Here is a 6,253-nt window from a genome sequence, read left to right as displayed (position 1 = left end):
CCCTCATAATATTGCATCTTTGTTTGTGTTTGCATACAATTGCTTCAGAATCAATCAAAATTAACGGTGAACATGGCTGACAAGAAATGAATTAATATTCAGTTTCAAGAACAACATACATTTCAGTATGATCTTTACACAAAACATCATATGGCTTCAGAAAAATTAATTGCATATCTACAAAACCACTTTTGGGCAACCTTTTTTGTCCTTTTTTGCTTGAGAGCCTATGATCTCCATCCACTTTTATTGCATGTGAGTGAGCAGTGTGAACATCAGCTGCAAAAACGCCAAATAACTTTTCGATACAACTAAATGAAGTTTCATGTAACAAAGTTTGGGAGGAGCACGTTCAGGTAATCAACCAATCAGCACAAGAGGAAGCCGGTATAAATAAAGCCTTTCCTCACCTTCTGTCTCACGACAAGTTTCTCAGCATCCCTCCACCACCCCATCACCTCACACTCGGCTGGGTCTACCCCAGTATAAGGGGGGAGTACTCTGGGTTCGGGCCAAATTCCGAGCTCGGAGCCCTCCCCTGGACAGCAAGCCAAATACGCATAAATACTACATTTCCATGTACGTGTGAACTCGTGAAGCATGAATTGTTGTAGCTCACTACCATCGTAAAATACGTTACTTAGGCTAATAAATAGCAAACGTGCACTCTGAGACTTTCTGCTGAGACTTTCAAAAGCTTGTGCTGAAAAGGAATAAAAAACGGTGCAATTTGCAATGGACGCAGACAAAATTATAATAACAAGTTTTTGCTTTCTGCATTATCTTTAAAGCTCCGCAAAACATTGATATCTTAAGGACGGGGGAAAAAAGAGGAGAGCACTTGTTGCAGCCTGGGCATGGAAAAGAGTCGCGGTTGGGGTCCACCTGAGTTGATGTAATTTGCCACCGTCGCTTTTTCAGTGACGTACGACTCGCATTGACAGGGGAATTTCCGATCTGTCCGCTTGCGTGGCAGACGCAAATGCACGTATCTGATTCATATCAGATTTATTCACATATTAATGAGGCCTGAAATCTGAGAATATCGGAATCCATGTGTTTTTTCCTGCCTACACATTCGTGGCGTGGCTCATATCCGAAAATCGGAAATGGGTCATTTGAACTATGTGGCCTAAGTGACATTGAAAGTGGCATGGTTGTTGGTGCTAGACGGGCTGGTCTGAGTATTTCCGAAACTGCTGATCCACTGGGATTTTCACGCACAACCATCTTTAGGGTTTACAAAGAATTGTCAGAAAAAGAGAAAATGCTTCGTTGATTCCATAGATCAGAGGAGAATGGCCAGACTGGTTCGAGGTGATAAAAGAAGACCACACTGGGGGCCACTCCTTTCAGCTAAGAACAGGAAACTTTTTTAGGTTACAGGCTCACCAAAATTAGACAATAGAAGATTAGAAAAACGTTACCTGGCGTGATGAGTCTCGATTTCTGCTGCAACATTCAGATGATAGGGTCAGAATTTGGTGTAGACAACATGAAAGCATGGATCCATCTTGCCTTGTATCAACGGTTCAGGCTGGTGCTGGTGTTGTAATGGTGTGGGGGATATTTTCTTGGCACACTTTGGGCCCCTTAGTTCCAATTGAACATTATTTAAATGCCACAGCCTACCTGAGTATTGTTGCTGACCATGTCCTTTCCTTTATGACCACAGTGTACCATCTTCTGATGGCTGATTCCAGCAGGAATAACGCGCCATGTCACAAAGCTCAAATCATCTTAAACTGGTTTCTTGAACATGGCAATGAGGTCACTATACTCAAATGGCCTTCACAGTCACCAGATCTCAATCCAATAGAGCAACTCTGTGATGTGGTGGAACGGGAGATTCACATCATGGATGTTCAGCTGACAAACCTGCAGCAACTGCGTGATGCTATGTTAATATGGACCAAAATCTCTGAGGAATGTTGCTAGCATCTTGTTGAATCTATGCCACAAATAATTAAGGCAGTTCTGAAGGCACAATGGGGTCGAACCCAGTTCTAGCAAGGTGTACCTAATAAAGTGGCCAGTGAGTGACTCACCGGCCACCAAGCCTGTTTTCAATCTATTATGATTTGGGATGCACTAACTGTAATATTGCTTACTATTTGAGACAGATCGTATTTCAATTGGGATGCCGCAGTAGCAAGTGACTGTATGGGCCCTATCTTGCACCCAGCGCAACTGACTTTGTGCAATGACGCATGTATCATTCCTAGTTTGCACTCGACGCACAGCGGACTTTTCCCTTCACAGACGCACGTCGGTAAATTAGGGAATGAACTTGCGCTCCCGGGGGCGGTTCAGCGAAAAGAGGAGGCGTGTTCCGGCGCAAACGTTCCCTGGTGCTATTTTGCAGTTCCAAAAAACAATTCTGCCACAGACCAGAAAAAACCTATAGTCTAAAGTCAGTGGCGCGTTTTCAGTGGAGCTTTCAGATGCTATTTTAAGGGCGCATGCTTGGCCATAATGTAGCGTGCGTGTAGTGTGCACAACGCGCATACACTTTGCTTCTCTCATCTACACAGACGCAGCAGTTGCCATTTTTGCAAACCATACATAATTACAAGGGAAAATATTCCACACGAGGGATCTATTGTGGTGTCCATGAAGATGTGGAAAAATAGGCATAAATCTAGCTTACACCTTTACCAAAATTATTATACGCCTGTTTAACCGAAGCTTATTTGGGTGGGTTTCTCCATCCCCATACAATGTCACTTCTCTTTGTTTTACGGCCCTGACGAGAACGTCGGTCTCCTTGGCTGTGAACCGCTCCTGGCGTGCGCCTGGCAAATCCGCCGTTATAATAGTAAACCGCCATGGAACAAGCGCTCCTGCTCCTCTTAAAGGGAATGTGAGATGACGCTCTGATTGGTTTATTTCACGTTACGCCCAAACCACACCTATGAGTAATGAAGCTACTTCAGACCAACCCATTTTAGATTTGCGTCGGGCGCAAGAGTCATTTATCCCGCAGGTATAATAGCAACAGCGCCCAAGACCCGCCCACAAAGTTACTTGCGTTTCACGTTTGAAACTTGCGTTTCAGATCGTTAAAATAGGGCCCAATGTGTTTAGAGTGTGTCTGTCTGGATGTGTGTGAGAAATGCTTGTAAGCTTCTTTTTTCACTTCATGCTACAAAGTGTGAATCAAAGGGAAATTAAACCTACAGACATCTCTCACATCATATGCTCGAGCACTCTCACAATCATGACTCACTCACCTCCACTGAAACAGAGACACTGTAGAAAGGTAACATTCATCATTAGTCTATCCAAAGGAGGTCAAGTGGCACTGATGGAGCTTTGAAGACACACACACACACACACACACACACACACACACACACACACACACACACACACACACACACACACACACACACACACACACACAGACACACACAGACACACACAATGACTGAACATCAGTCTGCTCTATAGGATTGATTATAATGTCCATCTCTGTGTGTGTGTGTGTGTGTGTGTGTGTGTGTGTGTGTGTGTGTGTGTGTGTGTGTGTGTGTGTGTGTGTGTGTGTGTGGCCTGGTAAACCCTACATTATGGGGGAAAATGTCCAAAGATGGCAATATCTCAAATCGTTGTCCTTGTGGGGACATTTTTTGGCCCCAATGAGGAAACCAGCTTATAGATCATACTATGAGCAGCAATACATAATTAGCAGTGTCAATTAAATAAAAATAAAAATAAAAATAAATAAATAAATAAAATAAACAATTTAATAAATAAATAATGAACATATAATTAACATTAAAATGTTTAAATTCTGTATTCTATTTACAGTTGTTTATGTTTATAAAAATAAGATTGTTTTAAATTATTCACAAATAGTCACAAATGACAATTTCTCAGCATTTTCTAACTAATAAAATATTTTACTGGCCCCTTGTGGGTCCCGGACCCCTGGTTAAGCATTGACTTCATTAATTATAACTATACAATGGCAAGAAAATGAGCAGAAAGAAAATAAAGAGTTAAAGTTTATTTGAGGTATTGAGAGTTACTATCTGTTGCTTATGTTATTGACAACACAAACTTGTATAATTTTTAATCATCTTTCGGAAAAGACCAACAGAGTGATACTGAAGACTAGAAATTGATTAAAACAATATTAATATTAATAAAATTCAACCATAGAAAGTAAATAGAGGGGACATGTCACATGGCAAACAACATTGCCTAAACTATAGTAGTTAAATACAAATAAAAAACATTTTTTTTAGTAAAATAAAAATTCATTGAATAGTGTGATCAAAGAAAAAACAAATTTGATTTCCATGTTAAAAGTGTGAGTTTAAAAATATTGTGTGTGTGTGTGTGTGGCTTCTTCAGCTGGTGTGGAACAGTGATGTCCTGACAGCCAAGTAATATGAGAGAAAGAGAAGAAAAACAGCTTCATGCAGAGAGAGAAAGAGAGACGGATAGGGACACAGTGTGAGAGTGAAAACACAGGGCTAAAGATCCTGAGCGGAATCTATTAGTTTAAAAGCTCTGAGGATGACAGACAAATGGCTTGGTTAGTCGATACTGGCAGCAGCAGTGTCTCCTGTCTGTTTTTATTTCTTTTTAATCCGAGATCACGACCAGAAGGGCCACTCATTTGTTTTGTTGAATATCTCTTTCTCTCACACACCATCTCTGTCTCAAATGAAAAACAAACCAAACGATAGTAACTTCATGGCTTTGAAGGCAGAAATTAAAGAAAAATTTGTAAAAAGACATGTATATGAGTGTGGAGCAACAAGTTATTGAGGGAAGTGTTTGCAAATAGGCTACTTTTCTCATTACAGATGAACTAAAACCATTGTGACATCCAGAAGTATCAATAAAACTTCTAGAAAAGCAATGAATGATGATTTCAAATCTTTTTTTTTGCATTGCACACATACAGAGACCTGGGTGCAGTGGGGAATTACGTACATAAACGCATCTCATTTGCATACATAAATTAATCTTTTTATCCATTTCAGTGAGTCTCAATTGAACCTCAGTTCAAAACAATTTCATGCATGAGAAGAATAGAATGGTGACCACACAAGACAGAGAAGCTCACACATAAACCACAAGCACTCATTCAGTCCAACATATATGAAAAAACTTTCCCAACTTATATAATTCGAGTCAAACAATTGGCCAAAACAGTGATTCCTCATTAATCTTCACTGTAAAAAATGTCTAACCCTCCCAAATCAAAAATTTCAAGTGACCGATAACATCTAAATTTTTCAATTGGCCCAAGTGAAATTCTTGTTGCAATAGTCTGTTAACATTGGCTCAATGAGAAATAATACGTCAGACTAAGTGAAAAATGTAGATGTTATCGGTCACTTGAAATTTTTGACTTGGGGATGTTTTTTTTTTTTTTACAGTGTTTGTACAAACCCATTACAAAGTTCATAGTGAATCTTATATTTAGTCCTCTGCAAAATTTTGTTTTCTGGTACATGTACAATCATCTAAGTATTTTCCATGGATCCATTTTTATCATGACCCTGGGTTTGCTGTTTTTTTTTTTTTTTTTTTTTTTTTTTGGTCTGTTGCCTGGTTTTGGAGAGTTAATCTGGGAGCCCGATATACTATGTTATAACATGTGAATTTCATCTTAAAATTAAGTTTAATAATTAGTGATTTTGATCAAAAAGACCATTTAAATCTATTTGTTTCTCATTTCATTGTATATGATGTGTGTTTTCTCTTTGTGTCCAAGAGGGGGCGACAAAGATGAGGTTAAAGGGGAGCTCATTAACAGTTAACACTCACTGAAATTCAAATAAAGGCGCATTTATCTGCTCACCTTTGCCATGCCACTACAAATGTCTAGACAGCATTAGAAACATACTCACCCGATTAAATTAGAGTAATACGTACATTAGAGCAATAATATTGTGGCAGAGTTTTAGCGTTTTTTGTAACATATAATAATATCATCATCAATATTTTGTTTTTATAAAAATTCTTTACATAGTAGACGTCTAAAATCCTGCCATTAATATACTGTCTCAAAAAAAAAAAAAAAAACCTTCACAAAGAAGGAATTTAATCATAGATTTCGATTCAAAAATCTAATCAAATGTGCTGAAATCACTACAATAAACTGCATATAAAACAAACAACCGTAGACAAAGACACTGAACCGACGCGTACTAAGCTCCTCCCCCTGTAGCCTAACATCCAATCCAAACGGAGCATTCTGGACCGTGATCTCCGCCTATTGGCTGAAAGA

The sequence above is a fragment of the Leuciscus leuciscus genome (assembly GCF_965113295.1).
Source record: "Leuciscus leuciscus genome assembly, chromosome: 13".
NCBI classification, from domain to species: domain Eukaryota; kingdom Metazoa; phylum Chordata; class Actinopteri; order Cypriniformes; family Leuciscidae; genus Leuciscus; species Leuciscus leuciscus.
Note: the sequence above shows the minus strand (reverse complement) of the source record.